Source organism: Peromyscus eremicus, chromosome 9 (assembly GCF_949786415.1).
Source record: "Peromyscus eremicus chromosome 9, PerEre_H2_v1, whole genome shotgun sequence".
NCBI lineage: Eukaryota > Metazoa > Chordata > Mammalia > Rodentia > Cricetidae > Peromyscus > Peromyscus eremicus.
Genome location: NC_081425.1, coordinates 69,285,644 through 69,297,417, shown reverse-complemented (window position 1 = coordinate 69,297,417; position 11,774 = coordinate 69,285,644). Strand labels below are relative to the sequence as shown.

At 40.2% G+C, this 11,774-nt stretch overlaps 1 pseudogene; it reads left to right on the top strand.

The window, feature by feature from the left end:
• The first annotated feature begins 10,429 nt into the window (after nucleotides 1-10,429).
• On the top strand, nucleotides 10,430-10,977 carry LOC131919017 (T cell receptor alpha variable 22-like; annotated as a pseudogene).
• The last annotated feature ends 797 nt before the right edge of the window (nucleotides 10,978-11,774 follow it).

Below are 11,774 nucleotides of genomic sequence, written 5' to 3'. Positions count from 1 at the left end.
CCCTCGCCCTTCACTACCCCCACTCATGTCCAGGCTGTTCATGTAGATCTCATTCCATTTCTCTGTCATTGGGCGATCCCTGTGTCTTTCTTGGGGTCCTGGTTTCCAGGTAGCCTACCTGGTGATGTGCACACTCATCTTTCTTAATGTCTCCTTTTATTTCTTTTTCTAGCTTCCCAGCATCTACACACAGTCATAGTCATATGAATACATACAGATAAAAAGTAGAAGCAAAGGTTTGCATGTGTTTGTCTCTCTGAGGCTGGAATAACTCACTTAGTATAGAATTTTCCAACTGCATCCATTTTCATGCAAATTCTATCATTTCATTTCATTTATTGATGCATAATATTCATATATATATATATTTGACTTTTTGGCAGACCTATGTTAATTTGTTGGACCTGGGATTGGAGGACCTGAAAGAATGGGGTGGACTACAGTCTAATGATGTAGACAAGCATATTTCACTTTTATTTTACTTTTATACACAAATGTAACAAAGAAAGCAAGGATCCAAGGAAGGTTGTTTGAGTTCATAAAAACATGATCAAAAAAAATGTAAGCAAATGTCAATAAGCACATACTAAATATTAGCAGAGGAGCACTTTCTCAGAATTTTCTCAGGACAGACCAATTTTTTAAAAAATTTTATTATTAAGAAATTTTCTATTCATTTTACATACCAACCACAGATCCACCTCTCTTGCCTCCTCCCACTCCCCAGCCTTCACTCCAATACACCACCCATTCCCACCTCCTCCAAGGCAAGGTTTTCATTGGGAATTAGCAGAGCCTGGTACATTCAGTTGAGGCAGGTCCAAGTCCCTTCCCTCTGCACCAAGGCTGCATAAGGTGTCCCACCATAGGCACTGGGCTCCAAAAAGCCAGCCTATGCACCAGGTACAGATCTTGATCTCACTTCCGGGGGAGCCCCCTAAACAGTTCAAGCTAAACAACTGTCTCGCCTATCCAGAGGGAGTTCAGTAACATGGGGGCTCCACAGCCATTGGTCCACAGTTCATGCATTTCCACTAGTTTGGCTGGTCATCTCTGTACATTTTCCCACCTTATACTACTAGCAATAGTCAAGAGGGTGCCTGAACTGGCCTACTCCATTAATCAGATTAGTGAATACCCTAACTGTCATCATAGAGCCTTCATCCAGGAACTGATGGAAGCAGATACAGAGATTCATGACCAGGTGCCAGGCTGAACTCCAGGAGTCCAATTGATGAGAGAGAGGAGGGATTCTATGAGCAAGGGACATTGAGATCAGGACAGACCAATTTAAACACAATTGCCTGGCACATACATATCTGGGAAAGCATGAAAGCAAGGCAGAAGCCATAACCAGGCTCAGGGTACATTGACCAGATTGTGTTCTATAGCTATTGTCTGACATCCAAGTCATAGCTATAAGATCTAAACATGTCATTAATTGAATGTAAATGTTTAACACAGGAGGCATGATATTATGTCCAAGAACAGTCCTGTGAACAAAACGCAACTAAGTAAAAGGCCCTCTGCCTGTTTTCCTGCAGCCTCTCTCACAGTTCCTCAGGGCTCTGTTCACCATGTGTCATTGTTTTGACTGTGTTCCATATGTATTTATAAAATCTCCAAAAAATTTTCATTATCCATCCTTTTGTTGATGAACATCTAGGCTGGCTTCGTTTTCTAGAAGTTTTGACTAGAGAAGTAACAAACATTGTTCAGTAGTTATCTCTTTGTAGTGTATGGAGTCCTTCAGATATATATCCAAGAATTACAAAGCTGGACCCTACAACACTCCCTCTTTTAGATTTCTGAGAATGCTTCACATTGATTTCCATAGTTGTTACATCAGTTTGTGCTTCTGCCCATGGTGAATGAAGGCTCACTGTTTCCCAGCATCTTCACCAGCATTTGCTGTCATTTGATTACTTGATGATTGCTATTTTGGATGGGGTGAGATGAGTATCAAATTAGTTTAACTTTCATTTCACTGATGACTAAGAGTTTTCAATGCTTCTTTCATTGGCTATCTATATTTTTTCTTTTGAGAACTCGCTGTTCAGTTCTATAGCTCATTTTTGGTTGATTGCTTTTATTGTCTCGTGGGTCAATCCTCTGTCAGATGACTAGCTCACAAGATTTTCTCTCATTTGCAATTGTCTCTTTGCTCAGTTAACTGTCTCATTCATTGCTTTCCTGTATATATTTTCATTAATTGATTTATTTTTGAGGCAGAATTTTATTTTGGAGCCTAAACTGGCCTAAAATTTGTGATCTCCTGTTTCACCATCCTGAGATATGGGATTACAGGCTTGTGCTATTGTAAGTGTCTCCATTTACTACTTTGTAAGTTGTAGTGCTGAAATGGTCCCCTCACTTAGCATATTCACCCTGGAGCTCACTGAAAATTTCCCACAAGTTCATTCACTGGTTCTGATTTTTATTATGTATCAATACATGAAAATGTTTCATACATTAACAAATGTCCCTTAGATTTAGTAATATACTTCCTTTTCTTTAGTCTTTCAAGATATTTGGACATCATATTTGGAATGCACTAACAAAACAGAACTGAAAAAGTCATTAAAATTGTCTTGAGAAAGTTGTAAGTTAGAAACTAACTTCATAGTTATAGTTATATAACTGTGTTTTAGTTATAGCTCTCACTGCATTGCTTTTCTCAGCTGCAACCACACACCCACATTAAACAATTACATTTATCATGAGCTAAAGGAAGGATCAAAGTGAGAGTGTGAGAACTGGATGAAACAGCAACAACCACAAAACTTGTATGGTAGAGAGATCAAAGAGAGTGTGTATGTTGCTTTTATGTAGTAAGCTCTGAGTAAGGCTCTATTCCTGTCTGAATCTTGATGCACTGAGTGAGTCTTTCTTTCTTTTTTGTTTCTTTCTTTTTTTCTTTCTTTCTTGGTGTAGAAAGAACCTTAACATGTTCTAGACACTAGTGAGATTTGTCCTGGAGAACATAGACCTGCATAGATTGGTATCAAAGACACATTGACAAGCTTTAGATATATGTATGTGAGCAAGTGTGAAGACACTGAAGATCTTATTATCACCCTCTTCTCTGGTTTTGGTCACAGTGGATTTTACCTGGCTTGAGTGCCAAGTCCAGGAAAAATGTCTGATGTAATAAGTTCCTGCAACAGATTGAATTACACCTATGAAATGAGGTTACAACTTACACTATTGTAAAGTTGAAGTGTTCTGTATGTTAGAACACTGTTTATGTAGTTTATGGGTTCAGAAATACAGGAAGGATTGGATATTTAATTTGTAGTTTACTACAGGAGAGAGATATAAAGAAAGGGATAATCATTCATTTTTAGTTTTTAAGATTTTATGTACATTGGTGTTTTGCCTGCATGTATGTCTGTGTAATTGTTTCAGGACCCATGGAACTGAAGTTACAGACAGCTGTGAGCTGCCATGTGGGTTATGGTAATTGAACCCAAATCATCTGGAAGAGCAAGCATTGTTTTTTACCTGCTAAGCAATCTCTCCAACCCCATGAGATAATCATTCTTAATTAAGGACACGGGTAGTGGTAAGTTTCCAATGCTGCAGTGGATGCCCCCATTATGGACATGTAGGTATCACTAACTGTACTTAGTAGGTTAAAAAAAGTCATGAAGTTTGAAGAGGAGCTTGTTGGGGAATATATATATATATATATATATATATATATATATATATATGATGAGGGAAACTAGGGCTAAATATATTTCATTGTGTACATGTATGACATTTTCAACAATAAAAAATTTAAAAAGGCATTGAGGAAGAATAAAACGGTGTTGTAGAATAAAAAAATGAAAAATTTGCTCAGCTTTTTATTGTCTAATTCCTGGCATTATGACATCTTGGTAAGAATACAGGATACGGTTCCAATTTGAATATTGATTATGTTATTATAGGTCTGTGGTAGTTTGAACGAGAATGTTCCTCATATTCTCATTATTGAATACAGTTAGTAGCATTGTTTGAGGGAATATTCAGGAAGTGTATCATTGCTGAGGAAGTTAGTCCCTGGCTGGGCTTTGAGAGGTGTAGTTTTCTCTCTCTGCATCATGCTATGGGGAAAGGTATGATCACTCAGCTTTCTGCTCTAGCTACTGCTTGCTGACATGTCTTCCATCTGTGAAAAGATAGAAAGAAAAACTATTATCTACACTTACAAATGGGTAGCATTATGTTGGTCTTGGTTTAAATTTAAGAATGTAGGAAAAGACAGCAGGGTGTCCCTCATACGTCATTGTTGTCTCTGTGTTCCCCACCAGTTTCTTCATGAATGAGGCTGTCTAACACTGTGGTCATTTGGACATGCACATGAATGAGCAGGCTTTGTACTAGACTGAAAGAACAGAAGTTGGCAATTCAGTTGCTTCTCTCTTTCCCTGAATCCAATGTCAGTTTAAATAGATTCCAATAAAGTTCTTGTTCCTCTCTAAAACTACATGACATAGGCCTCCACTTCTGCATTCTTCTCAGCATACTTATCTCAATGATCCCACTTGAATGACCATAAGCTTTCCTTCTAGCATTTAATAACTTTTCTAGTCCAATGTACCAAATACTTTCACAAAATAGTCAAAAAATATAAAAACCTCTTGGTCAGATCTATCACTGTAATGATCCCACTTTCTTGACACCAATGTCTATCTTTTCTGTTGCAGAGACAAAATACCCTGACAAGAAGCAACATGGGCAGAAAGGATTTCTCATAACTCACAATTCCAGCTTATAGACTATCACAGCTTGGAAATCAAGGCAACTAGCACCAAAACAGATGGTCTCATTACCATTGTTAGTAAATTTGTTGCAACTCTGTGGGTTTGATCCCAGGTTTGGCACCAAAATATAGTTTTACAACTCTGGGGAAAGGTATCTGGTGAGTTAGGCAACACCTTTAGCCACTTAGGACAGTTCTGACGACTGGAGCTACAAAGAGGCAGCCCAATGCTGAAGGGTGAAGCATCTTGGACACCTGGAGCTGCTCAGAGCAGCTCTGCCCTGTAGGTGTTCTGGACACTTGGAGCTGCTTAGGACAGCTCTGATGGCTGGAGCTGCAAAGAGGCAGCTCAACTCTGGAGAGGAAATCTTCTGACTGCTCAGGAGAGTCAGGCCTGGAACTGCTTAATCAGGAAAGGTTATCCCAACTGTTTGGGAAAGTCAGGCCTGGAACTGCCAGGACAGCTCTACAGGGAAGGCTATCCTAACTATTTGGGAGAGTCAGGCTATACCTAGTATGATGGGGGACTGTTTCCTCACAGGATATAGTAATCCTGCTCCTCTCCTGGAGAGCCACTACAGCTAAGTTTTGCTCAGCCCCCACTTAATGGGGCTTCCTAACAGAGCTCTTCTTCTACAGCCTAAGAAATTGCAGAAATGTAACAATCTCCTCTGGCTTCAGAGAAAAGCTCTCTCTTGCTTTGTCCCTGGGGGATGTCACAGCAAGGATCTTCTGTTTATCTCCTCCTTGCTCTGTACACTATGGGATATCTCAGCAAGGTTTTTCTCTTCAATTCCCCCTTGCTCAGTCCACTATGGGACATCTCAGCAAGGTTCTTCTCTGCACCAGTGAATGAAGATCTTCAAACCCAAATCTCTTTTGAGAAAGAGTTTTATTTGGGAAGGAGGAGTTCAGGAGAGTAGCTGCTTCTACCAGGGTGGAGAGAACAGTTCACAACTGACCAGGCAGGGCAGTTGATATAGGATGTCTTGGGGGCAGAGTCAACCAGTGATTGGTTAGTTTTTTTTCTGCCCAGGGATTGGCCAGTTTTGTGGGCTAGGGACAGAGATGGCCCTGATTTCAGGGCCAAACTATGTTTCTTTCACTGGAATTACTTAGAGTTTTGACACTAAATCTAAGGCCAGGACACATTTCTTTCACTGACTCTGATTCTAGGGACTAGGAATGTTTCTTTGGCACTAGTTTCAAAGTCAGGGCATGTTTTCTTGATTCTGGGTTTGAGGATAAAGTGTTCATTTCTCTGGCTTAGGTCCTAAACCCAGGCTGTGTTTCTTTCCCTGGTCCTAGGCCCCAGGGTCAGGATTTTACTGTCCTGCTCTGTGATTGGTTGGTTTCACAATCGGTTGGCCAGGGGCAGAGATGGCTCTGATTTAAGCCAAACTGTGTTTCTTTCACTGGCCTTATCTGAGCCATCTTTCCCTAGTTCTGGGCGCCAGGGTCAGAGTGGGTTTCTTTAGCCAGACTCTTTGCCTTACAACCATGGACCTCAGGATGTGGAGAATTGAACATGAGGATGCTTATTACTATGCTAGCTTTCCCTACAGTTGAAAACCCCAGAGCAGGGAATGTTGCCACCAACTTCCAGGCAGGGTCTTCACATATCAGTTGTGTCATCCAAGAAAATGCTCCAAAAACAGGCTCACGGGCCAACGTGATCTAAACAATCTTGCACTGAAGTTCTTCCCAGGTAAGTGTATTCTTGGTTTTTTATTATTTCCTACTTTGTAGTCCTATCTTCTATCACATTGACAGATACTTAAAATTCTTTACCACTTTAGAACACATAATGTATATTTTTGTCTTATAATAATCAGTCTTAGGTTAGATGTCTGTATACACAAAATTGCTTCAGTACTGTACATTTCCTTCTGTATCATGGTGTTCTTTTTTCTTCCCACATAGTTATTCTAAGAAACTCTGTTCCTACTTTCCCCTTTCCCAGCCTTCTATTTTCAGAATCATCTCAATGGTTGGTTACAGATACAGCACATGAACTATACACAAAGTGGTAATTTTAGAGTTCCTCAAAATAGCTGATCAACTATAGCTACAATTCACAAATCACAAATAAGAACAAAGCCAACATACCATATGAGAGCATGATACCCCCTGACCTCAGGAACTGTCTTTCCCTTCTTGTCTCTTCTGGTAGGAAAACATGCTAGTGAATAAAGAGGAAAACATGTTACATGTGAATAAAGAGAGGATCCTTAAACAGCTAGAGTGACGCTGGATCCCTACCTAAATAAACAGCAGTGTCTGTGCTAATCAGTAGAGGCTGATACAAGGGAGCAGTATGCCCTTTGTGTGCTAATGTAATGAAGCCCACAAGATTTATTAGTACATTTTAATTATGTTTTTATTACTTTTGTTATGAGATTATTGCATAATTATATCATTTCCTCTTTCCTTTTTGTCACTTCAAATCCTCCCACATTATCCCTCTTTTTGCTCTCTTTCAAATTCATGGCCTTCTTAAAATTAAAGGCATATATGTACATGTACATGTACATGTGTATGTTTATATATTCCTAAATATAACTTGCTCGGTCTGTATAATGTTTCTTGTATGTATGTTTTCAGGACTGACTATATTTTTTTTTTAAAAATTACTCTTTGTTCTTTGTGGGGCCATCCACCCAGTTCCCCCAAAAAATTATATGAAGTCTTATTGTTTCTTATAAATGCCTGGCCTTGACTTGGCTTGTTTCTAGCCTGTAGCTACAGTTTTCCTGCCTGGCCCACAGTCAGGACAAATCTCTCTCACCTGCCAGTCCCACAGCCATCAGACCCAACCAAGTAAACACAGAGACTTTATATTGGTTACAAACTGTATGGCCATGGCAGGCTTTTTGCTAACTGTTCTTACAGCTTCAATTAATCCGTTTCTATAAATCTATACCTTGCCACGTGGCTCGTGGCTTACCGGCATCTTCACATGCTGTTTGTCATCATGGCGGCTGGCAGTGTCTCTCTCACCCAGCTTCCTGTTCTCTCAATTCTCCTCTCTGTTAGTCCCGCCTATACTTCCTGCCTGGCCACTGGCCAATCAGTGATTTATTTATTAACCAATCAGCAACACATTTGACATACAGACCATCCCACAGCACTAGCCAGCTTTTCTTAACTTATCCCATCTATCTTTTGCCCTTGGGCTTTTATCTTTCTCTATTTTATATATCTTTCTTTATTTCTTACTCCGTGCCTTGCTATGTAGCTGGGTGGCTGGCCCTTGGTGTCCTCTTCTCCTTCTTTTGATCTTCAATCTTCTCTTCCCAGATTTCTCCTCCTATTTTTTCTCTCTGCATGCCTGCCCAGCCTATCCTTTCTCCTGCCTTGGTATTGGCCATGCAGTTCTTTATTAGACCAATCAGGTGCTTTAGACAGGCAAAGTAACATAGCGTCACAGGGTTAAACAAGTGCAACATAAAAGAGTGCAAGAAATCTTTGCATCATTAAAACAAATGTTCCACAGCATAAACAAATGTAACACATTTTAAAATAATATTCCACAACAGCTGATAATTTGTTATTGGATAACCAATCATTGCCCTCTTCTCTGGGTAAGACTATTTCTCTGACTCTCAGCAATCTTTAGTTGCCTGTAATTTTTTATGTGTAGGGATAGGGCATGGTCTTTGTCCATCCACTTGGGTATATCTATTGTTGTTGTCCTTGTTCAGGTCATGTGTAGGCAGCCATGTTTTACTAAAAGGTACGTATATAATTTATCACTCTTATAAATAAATACTGTAAATAGACTACTATAAATTTTCTCATTTCATGTACTTTGTCCATGATTATAAAACTACAGTAAAACTATTGGCAGCCTAACTGCCGAGTTGAGAAGATGAAGACTGAGTTTCAGTATGAGTCTTAAAAAGACCAGAATGGATAGGGTACCAATAGAGGAATTTAGCTTTGATGCAATGTTTTGTAACTTTGGTAGTTCATATTCTCATGCTTTTTTTTTTTTTTTTTGTATAAATACTAGGAAAATCAAAAGGCTTCACAATGATCCATGCCTATTATTTCCATAAGGTGTGCTTATGGGAAGAAACTGTGCCTGACTTCTTCAGAGTCTGACCATCTGCATGTGGGCATTTCTCCCGTTCCTGGGATCACACAACTCTCACTACGCTCTTCTCTGATCCTGTTTGTTTTATTCAGGTCCCTGTATTTTAGTCTTCTTTATTAGAGTGTAAACCAGTGTCTCCTCACCTTTTATGTATTCTTACTACTCATTTTTAGTAAAACTTTAGTCAATGCTTATGGATTTATTTTTAACTAAATTATAAAAATCTAATAAATAGCACACGATAAGAAGTATCAGCTTATTTAGAGGTTTAATCTCCATGATGTATTACTTTTAAAGTGGTTCATCTTTAACCCCCACTCCGTCTAGACTGTCATGTCTTCTGACCATCTTGCATTTCCTCCATCAGGAACTAAAGGAGTGAAGGGAGTTGCTTTTGTGTGACATGTGGAGTTATGGCCTGAAGTCACCTTTGTTGACGGTGTTAGTCCACAAGGGGGCACTGCAGGCTTCCCAGAAATGACTTTCTGAAGTTCCTGAAGGGTTGGGCAGTTAAAGAGACCAGAGAACATGTGAGGCTGTCAGTCACAGATAGTAAGGTTTATTCCTGGTTGTTAGCTGTGCTATCTGTGGAACAATAAAACTAGAGAAGCCTGTAAATCCACTGTGAGGATGATTCCATGAGGACAGATAAGGAAATAGAATTGTACTAGTCAACATGATCTCTGAAGCTCACTAGAAAACATCTAACACTGTGACTTCAAGTTTTAACATTTTATGATGAAAATCTCCAGAGTCATGGACCCAGAATTATTCCAATACCAGTGATAGTCAAACTTTTCATTGTCTTCTCTCAGAGTAGCAGGAACTAGAATAATTAGTTGAGAGGAAGAAAATTAATAAGGCACAAAAATAGAAGAAGAAAATAAATACAGAGAAACACTGAATTTGACCAGCAATGTCCGGGTCTGCAGGGTGCAGGGAAGGGACTGGAGAAGGACAGAGGTGGAAAATGAATCAGGGTGAATGTTGTATTCATAACCTGATTGAATAAACAAATGAAAGTTTCATTGGAAACATTTTTTTTTTTGCAGATGGTGATCTGCTGATTTCAAGAAAGTATATTCATTCTTCAGCACACATTGCACACCATCAAAGAGTTTTCTCTTATAAGAATTTTCATACAACTGATTTCTCAAATTCTGTCAAATTATGGAATTTAAGGAATGGCTTACTCTATCTTTATATGCTCTGTGATGTACAGAGACCTCAGCTCTTTCCTGATATATCATCCCCTCATCACAATTCCTCTCAAATTTTCTTACTTTAACTGTTACAAACAAACAATAAAAATAAACAATAAACCTCATCAACCCTCATTAGTTTCAAGCTTTTGGTAGATGTTATGGATTCCTGTTCCCTGCAGGGTTTTCATCCACAGCTAGAGAGCTGTTACTTCTGAGGCCTCACTGGGCTGCTGTGGGTGGGGATTTCCATCAAGATGAAAGAGCTTAGATTTTATTTGTGTGCTCAGTGGGTGAGGGAGAGCCTGCTGCTTGTTGGAACTAAGCTAGACACTGTCTGGAGCCAGGTGAAGGCGCCTCAGCAGTTTGACAGGATCCATGGAGAGGAGCCTGGGAGCTGTGCTGGGGCTGCTGTGGGTGCAGGTTTACTGTGAGTTGTGTCTCTCCCAGATGGGTTAGGGGTGTTCCGGAGCTGCCAGTGGAGGAGCAGAGCACAGCTGACCCAAAGCTCCTCTTGGCTGTCTCCCGGGACTATCTGACAGGGTGGAACCTGCCAAAGGGACTGTCTGTCATATGGTTTGTTTTCCTTTCTCTGAGCAGGGGTGAGAGGGATGCAGGTGGAGCAGAATCCTCCAGCCTGAGTCTCGAGGAAGGAGCCGGCTCTGCTATGAGATGAAATTTTTTCTACCACCATGGTGAGGGTGCAGTGGTTCCGACAGAATCCCGGCGTCAGCCTCCTCAGGCTGTTCTTCATGGCTCCAGGAACAAAGGAGAATGGGAGGTTAAAGTCAACATTCGACTCCAAGGAGCGCTACAGCACCCTGCACATCAGAGATGCCCAGCTGGAGGACTCAGGCACCTACCTCTGTGCTGCTGATGCACAGTGCTCCCAGCAAGCCTGCAGCCTGGCTCCAAACTGCAGCTGAGTATGCAGCTACAGCCCTGTCACAGGGAGACTCTGCAGGAGGCTTTGCACAGCTGTGGGGTTTCCAATTTATGCTGCATCTCTGTCCTCTCCACTAACATAGAGAGTTCAGGATTGCTGTTTCACATCAGTGCGCCCTTTCCTTACAGATTCCCATTTTAGGAACAAATTCTCATGAAGAGTTTTGGAACAACTAACAAAGATGACAAGGTTCACAGTACTGTCAGGTAGATCCACTGCACAGTGTTCACTGCTTTTACATTACTATCTACAAAGGCCTTAAACAGACATGCTGTTCAGGGAACAGAAAAGAAATGACCCATTGTTTCAGTCAATTGCAGATCTTTCAATTATCCAGAAGAATGAGACTTTTATTATTTTTTTTTGAGAATTTCATACAATGCACTTTGATCATATTCAGTTCTCCACCAATTCCTACCAGTTCCTCCCCTCATCCTTACTTTCCAGCTTTTCTTCCTTTGTTTCTGGAAAAAACAAAACTTTCAAGTACGATTTGTTCTGTCCATAACTCCTGGATGTGTGACCTTCCCTGGAGTGTGGTTGACCTACTAGGGACATACCCTTAAAGAAAACAGATTCTCACTTTCCTAGTAGCTATTAAATGCCAATATCTCCTTAGTTAGTGATGGGACTTTTACTCATACCCCATGCTGGAATTTTGTGTAGCTTGAGCTTGTATAGGTTTTTGCATGCTATTCCAACTGCTTTGAGTCCATATAAATTAGTTTTCCTTATAATTGAAGATTCAATGATAAAATGAATCAATAAGGATTCTCC